The sequence below is a fragment of the Symphalangus syndactylus genome, chromosome 19 (assembly GCF_028878055.3).
Source record: "Symphalangus syndactylus isolate Jambi chromosome 19, NHGRI_mSymSyn1-v2.1_pri, whole genome shotgun sequence".
NCBI classification, from domain to species: domain Eukaryota; kingdom Metazoa; phylum Chordata; class Mammalia; order Primates; family Hylobatidae; genus Symphalangus; species Symphalangus syndactylus.
In genome coordinates this window covers 42053479-42080678 of record NC_072434.2, presented here as the reverse complement: position 1 = coordinate 42080678, position 27200 = coordinate 42053479, and the positions used below count along the sequence as shown (strand labels likewise).

Here is a 27200-nt window from a genome sequence, read left to right as displayed (position 1 = left end):
CAGGCTGGAGTGCATGGCATGATCTTGGCTCACTGCAACCTCTGGTTCCTGGGTTCAAGTGATTCTCCCGCCTCAGCCTCTCAAGTAGCTGAGACTACAGGCCTGCACCACCACACTCGGCCAATTTTTGTATTTTTAGTAGAGACGGAGTTTCACTATGTTGGCCAGGCTGGTGTCAAACTCCTGACCTCAAGTGACCCACCTGCCTCAGCCTCTCAAAGTGCTGGGATTACAGGCATGAGCCACCATGTCCGGCCCATTTTTCACGTTTTTATTCACATAAAACATTTGTACAGTGAGGAGTATAAAATTTCAGTGTATAACTCAGTGGACGGTCACATAAGTATACACATGTGTAACTGTGACTCAGTAAGATCTAGTTAATTTCCAACTCTCTAGAAGGCTCCCATATCTTTTCCTGTCCATATCTATACCTCCACAGAGATAACCACTATTCTGACTTCTATCAACAAAGATTAATTTTTCCTGTTCTTGAATTTCAAAAAATGGAAACACACCATATGTATTCATCAAAACACAGTACCTTTTTAAGTTTCTCCTGCCTGAGAATAGGAGTGTTAAGTATTTGTCATCATGTGTCAATGCTCTCCCATTCTGCATCCATTGTAGACATTACTAATTCACTATTTTTTCTCATTGTGCCTAGGTTGGGCTTTAGGCTCTTTTTCTAAACTGCACACCAGCAGCCGCTACTAGTTATTCAGAACTGAAATAACTAGTTGGTACTAGTGAAATATCCCTGGAGGAGAATGACCTCTTTTTTTTTTTTTTTTTTTGAGACGGGGTCTTGCTCTGTCACCCAGGCTGGAGTGCAGTGGTGCGATCTCGGCTCACTGCAAGCTCCGCCTCCCGGGTTCACGCCATTCTCCTGCCTCAGCCTCTCCGAGTAGCTGGGACTACAGGTGCCCGCCACCACGCCCAGCTAATTTTTTTGTATTTTTAGTAGCGACGGGGTTTCACCGTGGTCTCGATCTCCTGACCTCGTGATCCACCCGCCTCGGCCTCCCAAAGTGCTGGGATTACAAGCGTGAGCCACCGCGCCCGGCCTGAGAATGACCTCTTCTACATGAAAACTATCATCTCCACCACCCACAACACATTTAATAAATTATTTGTCTTAACTGATTCTATCACTAATATCTCTCTAATCTGCCCCTTTTCCCACTCCTACTGCTTCTTTTTTTGTTTGTTTTGAGTGCAGTGGTGCGATCTCGGCTCACTGCAACCTCTGCCTCCTGGGTTCAAGCGATTCTTGTGCCACAGCTTCCCAAGTAGCTGGGATTACAGGTGCACACCACCATGCCTGGCTAATTTTGTATTTTTAGTGGAGATGGGGTTTCACCATGTTGGCCAGGCTGGTCTCCAACACCTGACCTTAAGTGATCCACCCACCTCGGCCTCCCAAAGTGCTGGGATTACAGGGGTGAGCCACCATGCTGGCCTACTGCTCCTATTTATATAATCTCTCACCTGATTTTCTGCAATAATCCCTTACTGTTTCCCTTGCTTTCAGTTTGGCTCTTTTATTCTTTTCCACACACTGCTGTTTCCTCTCCAGAAGAAAACAGCATAAATATCCAGATATAACTACATCATTATCCTGGGTAAGACCCTTGAAGGACTACCTTTCCAGTTAAGCATAAGTGCTTAGCATGGTATTACTGGCCTCATGATCTTGCCCCACTCATCTCCTCAGTACCATTTCCTATACCTTGCCCCTCCACCCCTAGATGCCAACTATCTGCAGTTTCCTGAATTGTGCCCTGCCCCTTTTCTCTTCTGTGTCTTGAATGCTGTTTCCCCTACCTGGCTAAGTCCACTCACTCTTCAAGACTCAAATGTCTTTTACTATCTTTTTTTTTTTTTTTTTTGAGACAGGGTCTCACTCTGTCACCCAGGCTGGAGTGCAGTGGTACCATCTTGGCTCACTGCAGCCTCTCCTTCCTGGGCTCAAATGATCCTCCCACCTCAGCCTCCTGAGTAGCTGGGACCACAGGCACATGCCACTATGTGCCTGGCTAATTTTTTGTATTTTTAGTAGAGATGGGGTTTCACCATGTTGCCCAGGCTGGTCTCGAACTCTTGGACTCAAGCGATCTGCCCGCCTTGGCCTCCCAAAGTGCTGGGATTACAGGTATGAGCCATCGCACCCGGCCCCAAATTTTTGTTGATCATTCTTTCGCTACTAAAGTTATTCTCTCCCCGGCAAAATCAATTCTCTCTTATTTGTGTACTCATAATACTTCATACATATCCTTATTGTGGCAGTTATATTATTATCTGTTTATATTTCTGAGAGATCCTTGATGGGAAAGAACTTTATAGCTCCAGAACTCATCAGACTGCATAACATTGTCCTCTAATTTAAAAAATTGTGGTAAGGGCCAAGTGCAGTGGCTCATGCCTGTAATCCCAGCACTTTGGGAGGCGGAGGCCAGAGGATTGCTTGAGCCCAGAAGTTCAAGACCAACCTGGGCAATATAGTGAGACCTTGTCTTCTATCCAAAAAATTTAAAAATTGAGGTGAGAGGATGGCTGAAGGCTGGGAGATCGAGGCTGCAATGCGCTGTGAATGTGCCTCTGTCTGAATGACATGGCAATACCCTGCCTCAAAAAAAAGTGGTAGAAATACACATAACATAAAATTTACTATGTTGGCTGGGTGCAGTGGCTAACGCCTATAATCCCAGCACTTTGAGAGGCCGAAGTAGGCGGATCACCTGAGGTCAGGAGTTCAAGACCAGCCTGGCCAACATGGTGAAACCCCATCTCTGCTAAAAATACAAAATTAGCCGGGTGTGGTGTCACATGCCTGTAATCCCAGCTACTTAGGCAGGAGAATCGCTTGAACCCAGGAAGCAGAGGTTGCAGTGAGCTGAGATCATGCCACTGCACTCCAGCTTAGGCGACAAGAGTGTAACTCTGTCTCAAAAAAAATTTACTATATTAATCATTTTAAAGTGTACAGTTCAATGATGTCAAGTATATCCATATTGTGCAACCATCACCATCATCCATCTCCAGGATTTTTTAAATGATTTTTTTTAGAGGCAGGGTCTTGCTCTGTCATACAGGCTGGAGGACAGTGGCACAATCAGAGCTTACTGCAGCCCCAACTCCTGGGCTCAGGGGATCCATGTGCCTCAGCCTCCCGAGTAGCTGGGGCTACAGGTGCACGCCAGCGTGACTGGCTTATTTAAAAAAATTTTTTTGTAGAGATGCGGTCTTACTATGTTGCCCAGACTGGTCTTGAACTCCTGGCCTCAAAAGACCCACCTGCGTCAGCCTCCCAAAGTGCTGGGATTATAGGCATGAGCCACTGCACCCAGCCCACTTTCTTCATCCGATAAAACCGAAACTCTATGCCAGTTAAATGATAACTCCCTAGTCTCCCCTCCCACAGCCTCTGGCAACTACCAACCTACTTTCTGTGTCTATGATTTTGACTACTCTCATCACCTCATAAAAGTGGAATCATACAGTATATGTCTTTTTGTGATTGGCTTATTTCACTTACCATAACATCCCCAATGTTCATCCACGTTGTGGTATATTGCGGAATTTCCTTCCTTTTTAAGGCTGAATAACATTCCGTTGTATGGATATACCACATTTTGTTTATCCATTCATACACCAATGGACATTTGGGATTGTTTCCACATTTTAGCTATTGTGAATAATTCTCCTACGAACACGGATGTACACATATCTCTTTGAGACCATGCTTTCAATTATCTTGTGTACATCCCCAGAAGTGAAACTGCTGGATCGCATGTTAAGTCTTTTTTTTTTTTGCCCAGGCTGGAGTGCAGTGGTGCAATCTCAGCTCACTGCATCCTCCACCTCCCAGGTTCAAGTGATTCTCATGCCCCAGCCTCCCAACTAGCTGGGACTACAGTCGCGTGCCACACACCTGGCTAATTTTTGTATTATTAGTAGAGACAGGGTTTCACCATGTTGGCCAGTCTGGTCTCAAACTCCTGAACTCAAGTGATCTGCCTGCCTGTTTCGTCCTCCCAAAATGCTGGGATTACAGGTGTGAGCCACCACACCCAGCCGGTAATTCTATTTTTAATTTTTAGAGGAACCACTATACTGTTTTCCACAGTGACTATCATTTTACATTTCCACCATGAGTGTACAAAGGTTCCAATTTCTCCACATTCATAACAACTCTTGTTATTTTCTGTGTTTTGGTAGAGATGGGGTCTCCCTATCTTGCCCAGGCTGGTCTTCAACTTTTTGTTTCCATAGCCATCCTAATGGGTGTGAAGTGGGATCTCATTGTAGTTTTGATTTACATTTCCTTTATGATTAGTGATATGTCTTTTTTGGAGAAATATCTGTTCAAGTTATTTAGACATTTTTCAATTGAGTTTTTTTGGTTTCTGAGTTACAAATATTTTCTCCCATCCTGCGGGTTGCCTTTTTACTCTGTTGATCCTATCTTTGTTTTTTCTTTGCTTCTTTCCCTTCCTGACTCTTGTTCTGTTGCCCAGTCTGATTCCTGGACTCAAGCCATCCTCTCACCTCAGCCTCTTGAGTAGTGGTGACTACAGGTGCATGCCAGTGTCCCCAGTTCTGATAGTGTCTTTTGACAAACAAATGTTTTACATTTTCATACAGTTTTTCTTTTGTTGCCTGTGCCTTTGGTGTCATATCCAAGAAATCATTGCCAAATCCAATGTTGTGAAGCTCTTGTCCTATGTTTTATTCTAACAGTTTTACAGTTTTAGGTCTTATGATCCATTTGAGTTAATTTCTGTATATCGTCTAAGGTCAGGGCCCAAGTTCATTCTTTTGCATCTGGGTATTCCATTCTCCCAGCACCATTTACTGAAAAGACTGTCTCTTATCCATTGAATAGTCTTGGCATCCTTGTTGAAAATCATTTGACCATATATGTGACGATTTATTTCCAGAGAGAGGGCATTACATTTTGTAGGGCACAAAGGTGCATCAGAGTGCAGACTGTTCTAATACATTAGAATTGGTCAGAGGGACATTGTTTAGAATGGAGTTGGATCTCGTTTTTGTTTCAGAGAAAAAGGGGAGAGATTTGACTTCGAGGGAGGTAAATTAGCTGACTTAAAGGAAGTTCATGTCAGAATTATAGATATTTAGAGCCAGGTGAGGTGGCTTATGCCTGTAATCCCAGCACTTTGGGAGGCTGTGGCTGAAGGATCACTTGAGTCCAGGGGTTTGAGACCAGCCTGGGCAACATGGTGAGACCCCCCACCTCTACAAAAAATAAAAAATTAGCCAGGCATGGTGGTGTGTGCCTCTAGTCCCAGCCACTTGGGGGGCTGAGGTAGGAGGATAGCTTGAGCCCAGGAGGTCAAGGGTGTAATGAACTGTGATCATCCCATTGCACTCCAGCTTGGGTGACAGAGTGAGACCCTGTCTCAAAATAAATAAAAAAGAATTGGCCGGGTGAAGTGGCTTATACCTGTAATCCCAGCACTTTGGGAGGCTGAGGTGGGCAGATCATCTAAGGTCAAGAGTTTGAGACCAGCCTGGCCAACATGGTGAAACCCTGTCTCTACTAAAAATACAAAAATTAGCTGGGCGTGGTGGCGTGCACCTGTAGTCCCAGCTACTGGGGAGACTGAGGCAGGAGAACAGCTTGAACCCGGGAGGCAGAGGTTGCAGTGAGCCGAGATCATGCCACTGCACTCCAGCCTAGGCAACAGAGCGAGATTCCGTCTCAAAAAAATAAAATAAAAAAGAATTATGGATTTTTAGACTCCTTTCCTGACCTAGTTCATCTGGCTCACACCTTTTTCTTTCTTTTTACATTTAAGAGTCAGGGTCTCACTCCGTCACCCAGCCTGGAGTGCAGAGGCACATTCATAACTCACTGAAGCCTCCACCCCCTGGGCTCAAGTGATTCTCCCAACTCAGTCTCTCAAGTAGCTAGGACTACAGACATGCACCACCATTCCTGTTTAAATTTTTAATTTTATTTAATTAATTTATTTTTTTGAGACAGAGTCTCCCTCTGTCATCCAGGCTGGAGGGCAGTGGCATGATCTCAGACCACTGCAACCTCTACCTCCTGGGTTCAAGTGATTCTCCTGTCTCAGCCTCCCGAGTAGCTGGGACTACAGCCATGTGCTATGCCCAGCTAACTTCTGTATTTTTTAGTAGAGATGGAATTTTAACCATGTTTGCCAGGCTGGTCTCGAACTCCTGATTGCCAAGTGATCCAACTGCTTTGGCCTCCCAAAGTGCTGTGATTATAGGTGTGAGCCATGGTGCCCAGCCAAATTTTATTTTTTTTAAGATGGGGTCTCACCATGTTGCCCAGGCTGGTCTCAAGCTCCTGGCCTTGATCCTCTTGCCTCAGCCTCCCAAATTGCTGGGATTACAGGTGTGAGCCATCATGCCTGGCTCCCTCGTTTTTATGTATAAAGAAGGCTGATGTTATTCCTAAGGCCAGGATTACCAACAAATATGTATCACGGAAGGAAAAGTTCAGCTCTGTTGAGGAAGTACTTCTATTTCCTAGAATAGGCAGATTTGGTAAGGAATGAGCTCTCTATAGCTACGCATGTACAAACAGAAGTCAGATGAACACCTGCTGTATAAGGCAAGTCTGAACATCTCTCTCCTTGTTTATAGATGTTCCGTGATTGCCCATTAACTTCAGAATAAAAACTTGCTTTTTTAAAAATGATGCGGTCCTAGTCTAACTTTATAGCATCATCTTCTGCCATGTATATATGTTCTTGATATCTCTAACTTTATGAACGCTAATGTCCTTTTAAATTCTAAAATCTTATTCACTTAAAAAAATGCCATCTTAAGAAAAACTGACTTTCTAATGTTTCAATGAAGTAAGCTACAGGGTGTGGCTGTAGTTTAAAATTCCACACATAGAATCCTCAGGACAGATGAAATGGAATCAACAGGTAGCAAGTACACACATGTGAGTCTAAGGACACATGAAATCCAAATGGGGCAGATGAGAAGAAACTACATTTTAAGAAGAAAGGGAATTCATTTGTGTGGAACGTTTACCATGAAATAGGCATTTTTACACATTTTCATCTCATTGACTTTTAAGAATGCAAACAGCCAAAGAGAAGTAAATCCTTTACACTATCTTGAGGTGAGCACACACCTTAAGAGCTCTGGTATTGTCATGATCTTTGCAAGAATCACAAAAATTTTAAACACTGACCATATCTTATGCTTTACAGACAACTTAGAGTGTCAACAAGCAATTTCTGAGTGCTTTCTATGTGTCAGGATTATGCTGGGTGCTGAAAATACAAAGGTAAAGGAGACTTGGTTAGGACACATCATGGGGGTGATGCACTGTTTTTCACTAGATATCATTATCCTCCAGGGCCTATAGTCTCTCTCCTTGGAGAAATCAAGTACACAGGAAAAAAAATGGGGCTCACAGAAACAGCGTAGCAGGTCTGATTGTATTTATCTCTGCGTAAGTGATCAGTGATTCCCAATTACTACAATATAAAGCCTGCTTTTTTTCCAATGGCATACAGGGCCCTTTATGATCAAACAGCAAAACTTGGTTTGAACAGACTTAGGCACCTTTCTTTTTTCTTGAAATGGAGTCCTGTTCTGTCACCCAGACTGGAGTGCAGAGGCATGATCTCGGCTCACTGCAACCTCTGCCTCCCGGGTTCAAGTGATTCTCCTGCCTCAACCTCCCGAGTGAGTAGCTGGGATTACAGGCACCCACCACCATGCCTGGCTAATTTTTGTATTTTTAGTAGAGACGGGGTTTCACCATGTTGGCCAGGCTGGTCTTGAACTCCTGACCTCAAGTGATCTGCCCACCTCAGCCTCCCAAAGTGCTGGGACTAGGCACCTTTCTTGTTATAATTTTACTTACCAAGTCACCTTTTCATTCAATATTATTAGTTTTTTACTAAGTTTTCTTATTCACCTAGGAAGACAACAGAATATGAATATTGATCTGCTGAGTAATTATATTCCTCATGAAATACAATGAAATAAGATTTTTGCTGCAAGTTATTTTCACCCGGGTTTGGATGAAACTAAGTTTTCAGAACTTCCAGACTGGAGGCTTAACCACAATCATGAGATTTCCTTTGAAAGTGTAAGTCCTCAGAGTATTTTTACATAGAAATCAGACATTTACCATTTTATATCTCAAAAACCTGTGGTTCAATGGAAAGAATACAGGGCTGGCATTCTAGTCCAGCCTGTGACTTACTGTATGACCCTGGGCATGAATTAAACCTTATACTCCATAAATTTCCTTATTCTTTGTGTCAGAACCATACTTGCTCTAGCTGTGATGATAAACAAAATTATAGTTGCCAAAATTTTCAACTCGACAAGTATGTAGGTATCAGAAGGAATACCTTGTAAGTATCTGTGCTGAAGTGTACAATCTATTGGGGTCACGGAATTCAGAGAATAGAGGGATCACATTCAGTGGAGTGCAGAGGAGGGGTGGTAATCAGGAAGATTTAATAAAGAAGGTAGAGGTTGAGCTGGGTATTGGGGAATAAGCAAGGTAGTAGAAGAGAGTTATCTGGCGGGGATAAGGGCAGAGAGGCACTGAAATTCTCAGTCTGGCCCCAGTTTTCTTTTCCAGACTCATTATCTTCTGCACACTCCCGACTCAATGCTGTCCTCTGAATCACAGACATGTGTCTGGCACACAGCAGGCAAATCTTTTTTTTTTTTTTTTGTTGAGACGGAGTCTCGCTGTCACCCAGGCTGGAGTGCAGTGGTGCGATCTCTGCTCACTGCAGGCTCCGCCCCCTGGGGTTCATGCCATTCTCCTGCCTCAGCCTCCAGAGTAGCTGGGACTACAGGCGCCCGCCACCTCGCCTGGCTAATTTTTTGTACTTTTTTGTAGAGACGGGGTTTCACCGTGTTAGCCAGGATGGTCTCGATCTCCTGACCTCGTGATCCGCCTGCCTCGGCCTCCCAAAGTGCTGGGATTACAGGCGTGAGCCACCGCGCCCGGCCAGCAGGCAAATCTTCAAGGTCCAGCTTCTAGTTCTTCCACTGAGGTCTCACCAAAGTGGAATTTATCACACTCTCCTCTGGATTTGCCCAGCTCTTCGTTAATAAGACCTGTTGCTTTTATTGTAGCTCACCTGCTTGCTCAATGGTGAACTTTTTGGAGACAGGATTTGTCTCTGTCTCCCTAGGCACCTAACAACGCTTTGCTCTTAATTAGGAAATGTTTACTCAATTGAACTTGTTCTAAGGACACTGATATCACTGAATTGAAGGGCAGGTCGGTATCTTCTTAGTGTCTCTATAGGCTTTTAGGCTTTCAGCCTGTTGAAGTAGGGATTTTTTTCTTTGTTTCTAGGCTAGCCAAGCGAAGCAGGGATACAGATTAAGAATTTGCAGATGAGGAAACTCAGAGGGTACATTTGCTCAAAGGCATCATGTTGATAAACGCCAAAACCAGGTAGGGCTCTTTTGACTTGAAATCCAGTCCTCTATCCATTGTACCTGGGCCTTGTAGCATCAGCCAGATTGGGGTAAAATGCACTAACTCTGAACCCTAGTTTTTTCATCCGTAAATGGGAGCAACAGTACGTACCTCACAGGGCTATCGTGAAGTGGAGCGTCCCTCTGTAACCTCTAACCAGTCCCAGCCTGAGTCACATTATAAGAAAATTTATAAGGCACTATCTTGTAGATACTTAAGATTTAACATCTTCCCTTCACCTCTACGTCCACTCTTTTTATGCCTTTTTCCTGCCTAGCATGTGTTAAACTCAAAGGGCTGGGCAAAGAGCACAAAGGTTGTGGACTTTGTCCAGCTTTGAGGTCAGAGGTTGGCTAAATAATCTCTGAGGCTGGGGTCTTAAAAAAAACAACAAAAAACAAGACTAACAAAACCTTAAGTCCGTTCTGCCCGTGACTTTAAATAATTATGTAGAGGAATGTAATACGTTAAAAGCAAGGGGATGAGGGGGCCCATTGATGGTAGTTGGTTTTATGCCTGCCTGCAGCTAAAGAAATGATTTCTAAAACCACTTTTGAGGGTGGGAGATGGAGTGCTCCAGAGATTTCTCTTTGAGCTCCTTCATTCCTGAACTGACTGCCTTTTAAAAGGAAAAAAGGTCCAGCTGCTGTGGGCTGGAGGCCGTGGTGAGTGGGTGGGGGTCGACCCTGGCGGCTTCCTCTGTCCCGCTCCCTGCCGCAGTTGCTCCGAAGCCCGCTCGGGCTTCCGAGGGTCCGCCGAGGCTCGGGCCGGGCCCAGTCCGAGTGCCAGGCCAGACGGTACCCATTCCAGGCCGGCCTTCCTCCCCAGGGGGAGCAGCCTTGGACGCGAGGCGCCGAGGCGGCTCTCGGGCTCGGCTTCCAGCTCGGGGGGCCTCGGCAGAGACCAGGAACCAGACTGGGGCAGCACTGGGGTGCCCGCCACCCCCACCCACTCCGGCAAGCGGGCGAATCAGCGCGGCTCCCTCGCGGCGCCCAGGCGGGCTGCGGGACCTCGCGACCTCCGCTCGGTGGCCCCGCCCCTGCCTGCGAGCCCCGGGTGGCTCCCTCCTCCCCTCTGCCCGCGGCCCGCCCCCTCCTCGCGAGCTAACGAGTGTCTCTCGCGCGCTCCCTTCCCTCCGCGTGGGTGTGAGTGCGCGATCCTCCTACCTCGGCCTTCTCCCCATTGTTTCTTCGCGGCCACCACGAGACCCCTCCCCCAGTGCTGTTTCTCCCTCCCCTGCCCCGGTGTAAACGGTGCCTGTGGGGTCCCCCGAACCCTTTCCTCCGCGCGTAGCTCCTCCTCTCCCGGGCCTGGACCCCATTACAGGCTCTGTCCTCTCCCCTCCCCCTCTCCCCCGGCTACCGCTCTTCCTCGCCCCCTCCCCTCAGCCGGTCCTCCTCTTTCTCTCCCTCTCCCTCTCCCTCTCCCTCCTCTTCCCCCTCCCCATCCCTTCCCCCCCACAATGCAGTTCGCGGCGCGGCGGACATGGCGGTGGAGTCCTGAGCTCGTCGTGTCCCGGCCTCCAGCGGCGGCAGCGGCGACGGTGGCGGCAGCAGGAGGCGGAGGGAGAGCGGGAGCCACTGAGATGAGGAGGCGTCGCGCGCGCCTGTAGCTCGCGGGCCTCGCAGGTACGAGGTTCCGGCCGCGGGGCAGCGCCGGGTGCCGAGGGGGTGTGCTCGGGAAGGCCGGGCGGCCCCCGTTTCGCCCTCCCCAGGTGCGGCGCTTCGCAGGTGTCGGGGGCCTGGCCTGAGAGCGTCTCAGCCGCCCCTTGGGGCCTGACACTTCTTTCCTTCCTGGAACGGGCTTCGGGTGTCCCAGGGGAAGGCTGAGGCAAGGGAGGTAGGGACGGCGGCCTGGGCGGCCTGAGGAGGGCATTGGGGCGCTTTGGGGATGAACTCCACACTGTGGCTGGGGCTCCCGGTCCCGGACCGAAACCTGTTGTAGACCAGCGGGGCGGATTTTGAGTTAACAGGATTGGTTTGAACATTTCTCTTGGGTCCAGTTACGATTTCCTGTCATGTGTACCTTTTTCTTTCACCCTTGCTTAGACATAGGTGACTACATAATGTATATAAATGTATACACGCATATGATACATACTGAATGTTTCCCTGGGCTCGTCCTTGTAGGGAGAAGGCAGAGGTGTTTGTGTGGATTTCGTTTCTTGCTCGCCCGCCTTCACTCTCCCTCGCCCCCCAGTCGAAAGGTGGTAATGCGCGGTTTTGACGTGGGTAACTGAGATTCGTATTTGTAAACAGATAGCGCTCTCCTAGTGTGTTGCGCGCCTCTGCGAAGGGTTTCAGACTCCTGTTGGTATCTGGATTGCGAAAGAATGAGATGTTTAGACCTGAAAGAAGCACATCAGCGGGATTTCTAGTCGTACTTGAATGGGATGAATTACTGTTGCATTAATAACATTGATTACACGTTTTCTTTTCAGAAGATTACCAAGTCTTAGATGACTTTTGCGTGAGATCTTAGATTCCATATATCTGCTTCTTCATTTTGATAGTAGTTCGTTACACATTTGACCTGCCCTGACGTGATCTTAAATTGTGTCCAGAAATGCAATTCGAATTGTGTATTGTTGGCATGCATTTAGTAATTAGCTCGAGTGGATCAGATTACCTTTTATTTCCAAAGATTTTTTTCCCTCCAGTCTTACAGCAGCGAAATGTTTGTAGCACTTGATGAAACAGAACATATCCTGTTTCTGTTTTTAAAGTAATGAGAACTGTTAGCTAATAAAATAGGATAATCCTAGTCGGATATGATAATTTAGAGAGAATGCCACACTGAGGTGTTGAATTGTGGGATGGTTTAAAAAGAAAAGCCGACTTTGTGTGTGTGTGTGTGTGTGTGTGCGCGCGCGCGCTGAAATTTTCTTTAGGTTCAGAACTCATGTATGTCACTACACTGCAACGTAGTACTGATTAGTCACAACTTGTAAAATGATGAAATATTGATTCGCTTAAAAAGCTGTGCTTAAGATAACTCATTAGTGTCTAGTGTGCTATGTTGCTTTTATAAACAAATTTTTAAAGAGTGCTTAGAAACCATATACTTTGGGGAAGATAAGAATTTTAAGTCGTTTTATGCTTTAAAAATATTTATATTTAATATAAACAAAAGAAACTTTTAAAACTCTTAGATAAATTTTCCTGCTGCTTGCAGTTTTTCACTTGGCAAGTGTGGAAAATGAAAAATGAAGTTTTCTTAAAATAATTCAGAAATGGAAGTGAAAGTTAATGACATTTGATATTTTAAATCCAGCAAACATTTAAATATAGAAAAGAAATTTAAAGTATTTTCATTGTCATAGGCCAAGTTGTTAGTACAGATAAATTAACAAATATTGTCGTGCATATAAGTTCAATTTTATAAATTCTGAGTGACATCTAAAATTACATTTATTTTTAGTTGCTGGAGCTAGAACAGTAGTGTCTACATTTTAATTTTAGACCTTTTAGAATTAAAATGTATAATTATAAATTTCTCTGATTAACAAAGAGCTGTTTAAAGAGAATTTTTATTAGCTCTCAGCAGATTCATTTTAGAGTAAGTAATTAGAATTTTTTTTGTCTCAAAGTTAACCTTGACATACAAAATAAGTACCATTAATTATGTTGTGTTCTCTACAGAATGTCAAATCAGGATCTGTTGGTCAAGAAAGGTGTTTGAATTTATTCACTGTAGAAAGTTTCTAGTTTCAGAGAAACAAAATAACCAACACTTACCTGTAGGGCCTGGCCAGGTCGCTCACGCCTGTAATTTCAGCACTTTGGGAAGTGGGGGAGAGAGGATTGCTTGAGCGTAGGAGTTTGATATCAGTCTGGGCAGCATAGTGAGACTTTGTCACTACCAAAAAATAAAACAAATTAGCTGGGGGTGGTGGTGTGCGTCTGTAGTCCCAGAAGCTGAGGTGGGAGGATTGCCTGAGCCCAGAGTTCAAGGTTGCAGCGAGGCACAATTGCGCCACTGTACTCCAGCCTAGGCAACAGAGTAAGACCCTGTCTTAAAAAGCAATACTTACCTGTTAATGTTGATGCCAGAACGTTTTGTTTGACAAAACAGAATTCAATGAGTTGTGTTCCTTTTTCAAATAAATTACAAATACTTGAATTGATTAAAAAATGTTAAATTCAGTTAAAGCCACTGCTGTAGGATAGAAATATGTTCTAAAAATGAACAATTCTAGAAAGACCTAAAAAAGACAAAGGAAAGGGACACCATAGTTTAAAACAGGATATGTAGACTTTTTCTGATTAATCTTAGAGCAATTAGAGTTGTTTACATGGTACTAACTGAATTGTTCTAATTCTAGAATCCTAAATAATTACATAATTTGGGGGAAATGTTTAAAAACCATCATTTCTGCAGAGTATTTTTCTTTCCTTTTTTAAATCTTTATTTTATTATGTACAGACTGTATTCAAATAAACCACACACTCTGAAAAAGCAGGTTCCAACTTTTCCTCCAGAGTATTTCTTACAGACCCAAAGAAAGGGTATATGAATGCAAAGATTAATGTTAGGATTTTCCCCCCTTAAGTGAGAGATTTGTGTGGTGCCTTATGTTCAGATTATTTTTATGTCAAATCATCTCATTGGATATCTATAATTATGAGTTGAGGGAGAGAGAAGGGAACCAAAATTTTTTAGAGTGCCTGTTTTGTTCCAGGCACTGTGCTAGACACTGTTTATGCGTTTTTTTTCACTTGTTCAGTATAACCCTTTGAAACCTGTTTATAGGCAAGGAATCTTTGACTTACAGAGGTTAGTGATTTGCTGAAGATCATAGAATTAGATTTCAAAGCAGATCTCTCTTCCTAATATAATGTATATGTGATGTTACTTTTCAGGTGTATTATTTTCTCAATTATTTAGAATGGGAAACTGCCTAAGGTTGTTCATTCATTCATTCATTTAAACATTCATTTCATCAAACATTTGCATTTGTATCAGTCTACATATAATACAGTAAATTACAACACACTAGATTGTGGGAGTTGAGAGGGAAGAAACTAGCTCTTGAAGGGTGAGTAGGAGTTTGCTAGGTGGAGAGGAAGATGGACTGGAGGTTGGAGGTCATTCCAGACCTAGGGAACATGCAAAGATGATAAATTGTAATGAGCCTTGGGGAGTGAGTGAGAGTGAGAAATTCAGTGTGGTAGGAATTGATATGGATAGAATGGTGAGATAAATGATTGGAAGTAGCAAATTGTGAGGGACCATTTATGTTGAATTAAGGTGTTTGAATTTTTATCTTGTGAGATCACCAAGTGAGATAGTGGTTGAGCTGTGATTAGAACTATGTTTTCTGACTCCTAGTTTTGTATTTCTTTCTCCTTGGCTTCCTTGCTAACAGAGTTTACCCGTTTTTAGTGGACAGGCAAGCCTTCTTTTCCATACCACTCTTCTCTCCCTGTATTCTAGACTTTTATCTTGAGGATTCTGTGATCCAAATCTTACTGTCCAAGAACTTTTAATTTTTTAGAAAAGTCTTTTGAGATGAAAACACCTCTGGGGGAAATCACCTTGTTATACTACTTAGGAAGTTTTTTCACTTGTTGGCTTGGATTAGTTGACTATTTTCTAGTTTAGCTCCAGAAAACAATAGCTTAAGGTGTTGAAGAGCATGGGCTGAAAGAAGGGAGACGCTATTCATGCAAGTTTGATGTTCACCACTATAGATGGGCAAAGTCCTAATCTTTACATAAGGCATCTTGTACTTTTAAAAAGAAATAGGTATGTTTATTAACCACACAACAATCTGATTGCTTTAAGTGGGTATTTGATTTACAATGATAATAGATAACATTGCATAGTTACTACGAGCTAATTTCTTTGTCAAGATCTTTGAAGTGTTAACTTAGTCTTCAAAACAACCCTTTTTATATTATCCTCATTTACAGATGGGGAAAGTCCATGTAGAAGGGTTGAGTACCTTGGACAATATCTTATAGCTAGTTTGCTGCAGTCAGGATTTGAATTCAAAGTGTCTGAGTCTAGAGTCACAGCTCTTTGCCACTATACTGTGTTGTACCTTCAAGCTTAGGGTGTCAAAATTTTGTGTTCAGAGAGTATTAAATTCTGTAGTCACATAGGTTGTCAAAAATATTTTGCAAGTATGCAAAATATCAATTATAAAGAATAAACCTGATTGCATTTTGTCAGTGTGTAGTTTAATAATATAATTATTAAATTAAATATTTGACTAACACTATAGTTTAAATAATTGACCAATCATTAAGTGTTCATTGAGTGCTAGTCATGTGCTGAGTATCAGTTTAGGCCAGTGGTATTCAAACTATGTTTGGGGACCTTTTGGAGAGGGGTGTCTCTGAGTCAAACTGTTTTCATGGTAATATTAAGACACAATTTGACTTTTCCCTTATTCCCTGGTCTGGAGTGACATGTGAAGACTTTATTGCTTTGATGGCTAGTGTAATGTGTAATAGTGTATTTTTTTTCCCATTTTTCTTTGAGATATAATTTACAATACCATAAAATTCACACTTTTAAAATATACAATTCAGTAGCTTTTAGTGTATTTATAAGGTTGTGTAACCATCACTATTTAATTTTGGAATATTTTTATCCCATAATGAAACCCAGTTCCCATTAACAATCACTCCCCATTCCTTCCTCCTCCAAGCCTTTGGCAAGCACTAAGCTACGTCTCTAGAAATTATGGACATTACATATACAAGGAATTATATAGTATGCGGCTGTTTGTGCCTGGCTTCTTTCACTGAACTTAATGTTTTCAAGGTTGGCCATAGTGTAGCATGTTTTAGCTTTTTTCTGGCTGAATAGTATTACCTTCTATGGAGATACCACGTTTTGTTTAACCATTCATCATTTGATGGACATTTGGGTTATTTCTACTTTTTGCCTATAAGGAATACTGCTGCTGTGAACATCATTAAAAGTTTTTGTGTGGATGTACATTTTCATTTCTCTTGGGTATATACCCAGATTGTAATTGCTGGGTGTTTTGATAAACTTATGATTAACTATGAGGAACTGCCAAACTGTTTTCCAGAGTTGTACCATTTTACATTCTCAGTGGCAATGTATAGAAGGTTCCAATTTCTCTACATCCTCACTATCATCTGGTGGGTGACACTTCACCCACTATCTCACTACCTCATTGTGGGTTTGATTTGCATTTCCCTAATGATTAATAAGATGTTGAGCATCTCTTCATGTGCCTATTGTGCATTTGTCTATCTCCTTTGAAAAGATACCTATTCAAATCCTTTACCCGTTTTTAAAAATTGTTGAGTTTTAACAACTCAATATATTCTGGATACTAGATGCCCCCACTTTTTTTTTTTTTTGAGACAGTCTTGCTCTATCACCAAGACTGAAGTGCAGTGGCGTGAACACGGCTCACTGCAGCCTCTGCCTTCTGGCCTCCACCTCCTGGGCCTCAAGCAATCCTCCTGCCTTAGCCTCTTCAGTAGCTAGGACTACAGGTGCATGTCACCATGCCCAGCTAATTTTTTTGATTGATTTATTTATTTTTGTAGAGACAGAGTCTCACTATGTTGTCAAGGCTGGTCTCAAACTCCTGGCCTCAAATGATCCTCCTTCCTCAGCCTCCCAGAGTGCCAGGATTACAGGTGTGAGCCATCTCGCCCAACCTAGACCCTTTTTAGATATATTATTTACAAAAATGCTGTCTCATTTTGTGGAGTGTCTATTCACCTTAAAAAAGATTCTAAAAATTGTGATAAAATGTACATAACAAAATTAACCATTTAGCCTTGTTTCCAACTTTTAAAAATTGCAGTAAAATATACATAACACAACATATCATCTTAATGATTTTTAAGTGTATCGTTCAGTGGTATTAAATACATTCATAATGTTGTGCAGCCATCATCACCATCCATCCCTATAACCCTTTTCATCTTATAAAACTGAAACTCTATACCCATTAAATGATAATTTCCCGTTCCCTTCTTCCCTCACCCCTGACAACCACTATTCTGTCTTTACGATTTTGACTACTCTAAATACCTCATATAAATTGAATCATACAGTATTTGTCTTGTGGCTTATTTCACTTAGCATAGTGTCCTCAAGGTTCATTCATGTGGCATATTGCAGAATTTCCTTCTTTTTTAAGGCTGAATAACATTCCATTGTATGGATATACCACGTTTTGCTTATCCCTTTGTCTATGAGTAGACACTTGGGTTATTTCCATGTTTTAGCTATTGTGAATGATGCTGCTGTGAACATGAGTGTACAGTATCTCTTAGCCTGCTTTCAGTTTTTTTGGTGTATACTCAGAAGTGAAATTATTGGATCATATGTTAATTTTATTCTTCTTCTTCTATTTATTTATTTATGAGACAAGATCTGGCTCAGTCTCCCAAGCTGGAGTGCAGTGGCATGGTCTTGGCTCACTGCAACCTCTGCCTCCTGGGCTCAAGCCATCCTCCCACCTCAGCCTCTTGAGTAGCTGGGACTGTGGGCGCTTGCGACCACACCTGGCTAATTTTTTTTTTTTTTTTTGTATTTTTGTAGAGATGCAGTTTCACCATTTAGCCCAGGCTGGTCTCGAACTCCTGAGCTCAAGTTATCTGCCTGCCTCGGCCTCCCAAACTGCTGGGATTACAGGCATGAGCCATCGTGCCTGGCCTATTATTATTATTATTTTTGACACCTTAGCATCATTGAGTATATTTTTAATTTTTTGAGGAACTGCTATTTTCCATAGTGGCTGTACCATTTTACGTTCCTACCAACAGTGCACAAAGGTTCTAATATTTCCACAGCCTTGCCAACAATTGCTATTTTCTATTTATTTAATAGTAGTCCTGTCCTATGGGTTGTGAGTTGGTATCTCATTGGAGTTTTGATTTGCATTTCCCTAATGATTAGTGATATTCAACATCTTTTCACGTGCTTGTGGCGATCTGTATATCTTCTTTGGAGAAATGTCTATGTCAGCCCTTTGCCTATTTTTGAATCAGGTTTTTTGTTCATTTTTTGGAGTTGCTATATATTCTGGAATTAGTCCCTTATCAGATACATGATTTATAAATATTTTCTTCCATTTCTGTTCTGTGGGGTTAACTTTTTTTTTTCTTTTTTTTTTTTGAGACAGAGTCTTACTCTCTGTCACCTAGACTGTAGAGCAGTGGCGCAATCTTGGCTCACCACAACCTCCAGCTCCCAGGCTCAAGCAATTCTCGTACCTCATTCTCCTGAGTAGCTGGGATTACAGGCGCTTGCCACTACTGCCCAGCTAAATTTTATATTTTTAGTAGAGATGGGATTTCACCATGTTGGCCAGGCTGGTCTTGAACTCCTGACCTCAAATGTTCCACCCACTTCGGCCTCCCAAAGTATGAGGATTATAAGCATGAGCCACCGTGCCTGGCCTTTACTCTGTTTCTTTTCTGTTTTTTTTTTTTTTTTTTTGGGACAAGGTCTCACTCTGTCCCCTAGGGTGGGGTGCAGTGGCGCAGTCATGGCTCAGTGCAGCCTTGACCTCCCTGGGCTCAAGAGATCATCCCACCTCAGCCTTTGGAGTAGCTGGGACTACAGGCACATGTCACCACGACACTCGAATTTTAAGATTTTTGTAGAGACAGGGTCTCACTATGTTGCATAGGCTGGCCTTGAACTCCTGGCCTCAAGTGATCCTCCTGGCTGGGCCTCCCAGAGTGCTGGGATTATAGGTGTGAGCCACCATGCCTAGCCTGGCCACCATTTTACTCAGTTGATAGTGTCTTTTGATTAACAAAAAGTTTTAAATTTTCAGCCAGTCTAGTTTGTCCATTTTTTCTTTTGTTGCCCGTGCCTTTGGTGTCATACTCAACAAATAATTGCCAACTCCAATGTCATGAAGCTTTTCCCTTCTGTTTTCGTCTAAGAGCTTTATAGTTTTATGTTTCTTAGTTATGGTTTTATAGTTACAAGTTTAGGTTTCTTAGGTCTTTGATCCATTTTGAGTTAATTTTTGTTAATGGTCAAAATTCAATCTTTTGCAGGTGGATTACCAGTTTTCCCAGTGCCATTTGCTGAAAAGACTGTCCTTTCCCTATTGAATAGCTTTGTCATCCTTGTTAAAAATTATTTGACCACATATGTGAGGGTTTATTTCTGGTCTGTTTGATTCCATTGGTCTATCTGTCTGTATTTATACTAATACGATACTATTCTGATTACTGTAGCTTTTTTTTTTTTTTGAGACGGAGTCTCGCTCTGTCGCCCAGGCTGGAGTGCAGTGGTATGATCTCAGCTCACCGCGAGCTCTGCCTCCCAGGTTCACGCCATTCTCCTGCCTCAGCCTCCCGAGTAGCCTGGGACTACAGGCGCCCACCACCACACCCAGCTAAGTTTTTGTATTTTTAGTAGAGACGGGGTTTCACCGTGTTAGCCAGGATGGTCTCATCTCCTGACCTCGTGATCTACCTGCCTCGGCCTCCCGCAGTGCTGGGATTACAGGCGTGAGCCACCGTGCCCGGCCTGATTACTGTGGCTTTGTAGTTAAGTTTTGCAACTAGGAAGTATGAGTCTTCCACCTTTGTTTTTCTTTGTCAAGACTTTTGGCTATTTGGGGTCTCTTGAGATTCCATGTGAATTTTAGGATTGATTTTTGTATTTCTGCAAAAAATGTCATTGGGATTTTGATAGGGATTGCATTAAATGTTTAGATTGCTTTGGGTAGTGTGGACATTTTAACAACAGTAAGGCCAGGCGTGGTGGCTCATGCCTGTAATCCCAGCACTTTGGGAGGCTGAGGCGGGTGGATTACCTGAGGTTAGGAATTCAAGACCAGCCTGGCCAACATGGTGATACCCTGTCCCTACTAAAAATACAAAAATTATTTGGGCCCAGTGGCAGGCACCTGTAATCCCAGCTACTCAGGAGGCTGAGGCAGGAGAATTGCTTGAACCCGGGAGGCGGAGGTTGTAGTGAGCTGAGATTGCGCCATTGCACTCCAGTCTGGGAGAGAGAGCGAGACTCCATCTCAAAAAAAAAAAAAAATTAAGTCTTTTGGTCTGTGAACATAGAATGTGTTTCTGTTTATATATTTCTAAATTTCTTTCAGCAATGTTTTATAGTCTTCATTGTACATGTTTTTCACTTCTTTGGTTATGTAATTCCTTAGTACTTTATTATTTTTGATGGTATTGTAAATGGAATTTTTAAAATTTCCCTTTAGATTATGTATTGTGTTTAGAAATGCAGCTGGTTTTTTGTGTGTTGACTTTGTATCCTGCTACTTTGCTGAATTCATTTTTTAGTTGTTGTGTGTGTGTGTGTGTGTGTGTGTGTGTGTGTGTGTAATCTTTAGTGTTTTCCACATATAAAATCATATTATTTGCAAACTGACATAATTTTACTACTTCTTTTCTAATTGAGATGCGTTTTGTTTCTTTTGCCTAATGGCGTTGGCTAGAACTTCCAGTACTGTGTTGAGTAGAAATGGTGAACACAGGCCGGGCATGGTGGCTTATGCCTATAATCCCAGCACTTTGGGAGGCTAAGGTGGGTGGATCACCTGAGGTCAGGAGTTTGAGACCAGCCTGGCCAACATGGAGAAACCTTGTCTCTACTAAAAATACAAAATTAGCTGGGCACAGTGGCCTGTAATCCCAGCTACTTGGGAGGCTGAGGCAGGAGAACTGCTTGAACCTGGGAGGCAAAGGTTGTGGTGAGCCAAGATCGTGCCATTACACTCCAGCCTGGGCAACAAGAGCAAAACTCTGCCTCAAAAAAAAAAAAAAAAGCCGGGCACAGTGGCTCATGCCTGTAATCCCAGCACTTTGGGAGGCCGAGGTGGGCGGATCACGAGGTCAGGAGATCGAGACCATCCTGGCTAAAACGGTGAAACCCCGTCTCTACTAAAAATAGTAAAAATTAGCTGGGCGCAGTGGCGGGAACCTGTAGTCCCAGCTATTTGGGAGGCTGAGGCAGGAGAATGCCGTGAACCCGGGAGGCAGAGCTTGCAGTGAGCCAAGATCGCGCCGCTGCACTCCATCCTGGATGACAGAGCAAGACTCCATCTCAAAAAAAAAAAAAAAAGAAATGGTGAAAACAGACATCTTTCCCTTGTCTTGATGTTAGAGGAAAAGGTTTTCATTTTTATCATTGAGTATGATGTCTACTGTAGGTTTTCGTTAGATAGCTTTTATTATATTGAAGTAGTTTCTTTCTATTCCTAGATTGTTGAGTGTTTTTGTCATGAAAGGGTATTGAATTTTGTCAGATTCTTTGTCTGCATCAATTGAGATGATCATGTGGTTTTTCGCTTTGTTTGGTTAATGTATGTTACATTGATCTGTTTTCATATGTTGAACCATCCTTGCATTCCAGGAATAAATCCCATTTGGTCATGATGTATAATTCTTTAACTGTGCTGCTGAATTCAGTTTGCTAGTATTCTGTTATGGATTTTTGCATGAATGTTTATACTATTTTCATTTTAAGCCTCAGCCTCCCAAGTAGCTAAGCATACATTCAGTGACATTAAATTTATTTACATGATTGTGCAGCTATCACCACCATCCATTTCCAGAACATTTCCATTTTCCCAAGCCGAAACTCTGTCCCCATCAAACAATAAATTCTCATTTCCCTTGCTTCCTAACCTCTAGCAACCACCATTCTACTTTATTTCTCTATGATTTTGACTGCTCTAGGTACTGCGTTATCAGTAGACTCATACAATATTTGTTGTGACTGGCTTCTTTCATATAGCATAATGTCTTCAAAGTTCATCCATGTCATAGCATGTGTCAGAATTGTCTACCTTTTTAAGGCAGAGTAGTAGTTCATTATATGTATGTCCCACATTTTGTTTATCCATTCATCTGTTGGTGGATACTTGGGTTGCCTTCACATTTTGGCTATCGTGAATAATGCTTCTTTGAACGTTGATGTTCAAATACCTGTTTCTGCTTTTGGTTATTTGGGTATATACTTAGAATTGGAATTGTTAGATCATTCTATGTTTAATTTTTTGAGGAGTTGTCATACTGTTTTTTCATTTTCTTGAGTGTGCTCATTGAAATACGAAAGTTTTAAATTTGATGAAGTCCCATTTATCTTTTCTTTAGTTTTCTCTGCTTTAAGTGTCATACCTAAAAAATCATTGTTGATCCAAGATTATGAAGATTTACTCCTATGTTTTTTTACACTTTTAGCTTCTACATTTAGGTCTTTCATCCATTTTGAATTTTTTTTTTTTTTTTTTTAATGTGACATGATGTAGGAGTTTCTTTCTTTTTTTTTTTTTTTTTGAGATGGAGTCTCGCTGTGTCACACAGGCTGGAGCGCAATGGCACGATCTCGGCTCGCTGCAACGTCTGCCTCCTGGGTTCAAGCGATTTTCCTACTTCAGCCTCCCAAGTAGCTGGGATTACAGGTGCCCGCCACCATGCCCAGCTAATTTTTGTATTTTTAGTAGAGATGGGGTTTCACCATGTTGGCCAGGCTAGTCTCGAACTCCTGACCTCAAGTAATCCACTGCCTTGGCCACCCAAAGTGCTAGGATTACAGACGTGAGCCCCCGTGCCCAGCCTGATGTAGAAGTTTTACTTCTTTTTTTTTTTTTTTTTTTTTTAGGACAGAATCTCGCTCTGTGGCCCAGGCTGGAGTGCAGTGGCGTGATCTCGGCTCACTGCAACCTCTGCCTCCTCCCGGGTTCAGGCAATTCTTGTGCCTCAGTCACCCTAGTAGTTGAGATTACAGGCGTACACCACCATGCCCAGCTAATTTTTGTATTTTTAGTAGAGACAGCATTTTACCATGTTGGCCAGGCTGGTCCCTAACTCCTGGCCTTGGGTGATCTGCCTGCCTTGGCCTACTAAAGTGCTGAGATTACAGCCATGAGCCACTGCATCTGGCCAGTGTATTCTTGTATTTGAAAAATTTCTCAGCTTTACTAATCTAATGATGCATGTATCAATAGATATAACACACAAAGACAAAGGTTCTTTGGATCCTCAGTATTTTAAGAGTATAAAGGTATTCTGAGACAAAAAAGTTTGAGAATTACTGATTTAGGCTCAGAGACATACTCTAGTACATAAACTTGGACCAAAAATTGGGAGTCATGTTTCTTGTAGTCATATACCAGTCCCATTTGTGTTATCTTAGGCAAGTCATAAACAGGGTGCCTCATTAATGTATAAAATGGAAATACTACAAGACTATAGTAACTTCACAGATGTGTAAGGATAAGTGAATGGGCATGCTAGACAGGTAGTGTTTGTCTTTTTTTTCTTTTTTTTTTTTTTGAGTCGGAGTCTTGCCCTTTCGCCCAGGCTGGAGTGCAGTGGTGCGATCTTAGGTCACTGCAATCTCTTACCTCCCAGGTTCAAGTGATTCCTCTGCCTCAGCCTCCTGCGAAATTGGACTACAGGTGCATGCCACCACGCCCTGCAATTTTTTTGTCTTTTTAGTAGAGATGGGATTTCACTGTGTTGCCCAGGCTGATCTCAAACTCCTGACCTCAGGTGATCCACCTGCCTTGGCCTCCCAAAGTGCTGTGATTATAGGTGTGAGCCACCGTGCCCTGCCCTGCCATCTTTTTTTAAAACTGAAAATTTGTAAGAGCTCCAGGACTTTTTGTAGGAACTTGTGGCATTGTTAATGTGGGTAATGTCTTGAACATTGCTTTTCTGCCCATACCTGTTTCCTCAAAGCCAGGAAATATATCCATAGTTTACTACCTAATATCTATTCTTCGTTCTCTTGTGAGACTGGTGTCCTGCTGGCTATATTTCTTATCTGACATTGTCATTTCAATCTAGGAATCTCTAGGTCACCCCTTTATATTCACTGATACTTTGGTGTAATTCCTGACATCCATATTGGGCGATTGGAAGCATAACATTGAATGTATGTAACACTTTATTTCCTTAATTTCTATCTTCTAGTGATATTCAGCTCTACTTTCCTTGATAGCTCCTATTCATATGATTCAAAATGATTCTTCTAACCAAAATTTTCTGAATTATCTGTATATGTATTTTTAATGTTTCTTTAGTTTTTTTTATCTATCCCTAATTTCACTGTAAAGCCTCTTTTTGGCTTTATCCTTTCCCTTCATCAGCATGATTACTGTTGTGTTCCTTACCCTATTGAAATAGTGATTCTGTAACTTCGCAACCCAGTACAAATTATCTACAAATTGTATAACTAGTGGTGGCTCACACCTGTAATTCCGGGATTACTTTGGGAGGCTGAGGTGGGAGAATTGTCTTGGCGCCCTAAAGTGTTGGGATTACAGGTGTAAGCCACTTTACCTGGCCTCAACACTCTCTTTAACTTGGTGATAAGTAAGGCAGGAATGAAAGGAAAAGGAGATATGAATTGCACTGTCTTTCCCTTTCCTTCTGCATCATCATTTTTAGAATAAATGTTTAATTCAGGGAAGTAACACTAGTAGGGAAAGATATGATAGGATTCTTTGATCATTCATGTTTCTTTTATCTTCTTTTTCCTTTTTCTTTTTCTTTTTCTTTTTTTTTTTTTGAGACAGAGTCTTGCTCTGTTGCCTAGGCTGGAGTGCAGTGGCATGATTGCAGCTCACTGTAGCCTTCGCCTCCCGGGTGCAAGTGATCCTCCCACTTCAGCCTCCTGAGACTGGGACTACAGGTGTCTGGCTAATTTTTTGTATTTTGTAGAGATGGAGTCTCCTGTGTTGCCTAGGCTGGTCTCAAACTCCTGGACTCAAACGGTCCTCCCACCTTGTCCTCCCAAAAGTGCTGTGATTACAGGCATGAACCACCGCACCCAGCTCCCTTTTCCTTTCTCAGTTGCCAAAACAAGAGCATTTATTTGTCTTTCATGTTACATGCCCATTGTGGATAGAATGTATATTCTGCTGATGTTGGATACAGTCTTTATATATCTGTTAGGTCTAATTATTTTATTTTTTTGAGATGGAGTCTCTTTCGCTCAGGTTGGAGTGCAGTGATGCAATCTTGGCTCACTGCAACCTCCACCTCCTGGGTTCAAGCGATTCTTGTGCCTCAGCCTCCCAAGCAGCTGGTGGCCCACACCTGGCTAATTTTTGTATTTTTAGTAGAGACAGGGTTTCACTATGTTGCCCAGGCTTTTCTTGAACTCCTGACCTCAAGTGATCCGCCCCCTTTGGTCTCCCAAAGTGCTGAGATTATAGGCATGAACTGCCATGTCCAGCCAGTCTAATTAGTTTATTTATTTATTTTTGAGACAGTTTCGCTTTTGTTGCCCAGGCTAGAGTGCAGTAGCCCGATCTTGGCTCACGGCAAAGTGCCTCCTCGGTTTAAGCGATCTTCCTGCTTCAGCTTCCTGAGTAGCTGGGATTACAGGCATGCGCCACCATGCCTGGCTAATTTTTGTATTTTTAGTAGAGATGGGATTTTGCCATGTTGGCCAGGCTGGTCTTGAGCTCCTGACCTCAGGTGATCCACCCACCCTGGCCTCTCAAAGTGCTGAGATTACAGGTGTGAGCCACTGCGCCCAGCCGGTCAAATTAGTTTATAGTGTTACACAAATCCTCTATTTCCTTTTTGATCTTCTGTCTGTTTGTTCTATCTGTTATTGAAAAGTGGGGTATTGAAGTCTCCAAGTATGATTATAGAACAATTTCTCTTTTCAATTGTGTTAACTTTTGTTTCCTATATTTTAGGTCACTGTTGTTAGGTGCATATGTTTATAACTGTCATATGTCCTTGGTAGATTGAACCGTTTATCAATATATAATATCTGTCTTTGTTTTGTAACCTTTTTTGACTTAAAGTGTTATTTTATCTGATAATAATTTAGCCCCAGCTCTCTCTTTGTTACTCTTTGCATGGAATATCTTTTTTCATTTTTTCTTATAACGCTTTTGCTCTTTGTATCTAAAGTGAATCTTGTAGATAGATGATAGATTTGTGTTTTCCAGCCGGGCGTGGTGGCTCACACTTGTAATCCCAGCACTTTGGGAGGCCGAGGCGGGCGGATCACGAGGTCAGGAGATCGAGACCACGGTGAAACCCCGTCTCTACTAAAAATACAAAAAATTAGCCGGGCGTGGTGGCGGGCGCCTGTAGTCCCAGCTACTCGGAGAGGCTGAGGCAGGAGAATGGCGTGAACCCGGGAGGCGGAGCTTGCAGTGAGCCGAGATTGCGCCACTGCACTCCAGCCTGGGCGACAGAGCAAGACTCCGTCTCAAAAAAAAAAAAAAAAAAAAAAAAAAAAAAAAAAAAAAAAAAAGATTTGTGTTTTCCAATTTGCCAATCTCTCTATTTTAAAAAATTTTTATTTATTTATTTATTTTGAGATAGAGTTTCGCTATTATTGCCCAGGCTGCTGGAGTGCAGTGGCACAATCTTGGCTCACTGCAACCTCCACCTCCTGGGTTCAAGCGATTCTCCTGCCTCAGCCTCCCAAGTAGCCGGGATTACAGGCATGTGCCACCACACCTGGCTAATTTTGTATTTTTAGTAAAGACGGGGTTTCTCCATGTTGGTCAGGCCTGTCTTGAACTCCTGACCTCAGGTGATCCACCTGCCTCAGCCTCCCAAAGTCCTGGGATTACAGGTTTGAGCCACCATGCCCAGCCTATTTTTATTTTTATTATTTTTTAAAAATTTTTTTTGAGATGGAGTCTTGCTCTAATGCCCAGGCTGGAGTGTAGTGGCACGATCTGGGCTCACTGCAAGCACCACCTCCCGGGTTCATGCCATTCTCCTGCCTCAGCCTCCCGAGTAGC

General features: G+C 42.7%; 1 protein-coding gene across 29 annotated transcripts in view; it reads left to right on the top strand.

Annotated features, from left to right (window-relative positions):
• The window catches only part of TUT4 (terminal uridylyl transferase 4), a 223386-nt gene that overhangs the window by 78886 nt on the left and 117300 nt on the right, over nt 1-27200 (top strand). For 8 of the 29 annotated variants that reach the window (XM_055235225.2, XM_063613825.1, XM_055235219.2 and 5 more), the window contains exon 1: nt 10938-11106. The exons of 6 other annotated variants lie outside the window; for them this stretch is intronic. The gene's annotated coding sequence lies outside the window, so the exon portion shown is untranslated. Of the gene's footprint in view, nt 1-10599; nt 10624-10937; nt 11107-27200 lie in introns of those variants that run through there. 15 more of the 29 variants (XM_063613833.1, XM_055235224.2, XM_055235222.2 and 12 more) reach the window with 9 other exon arrangements.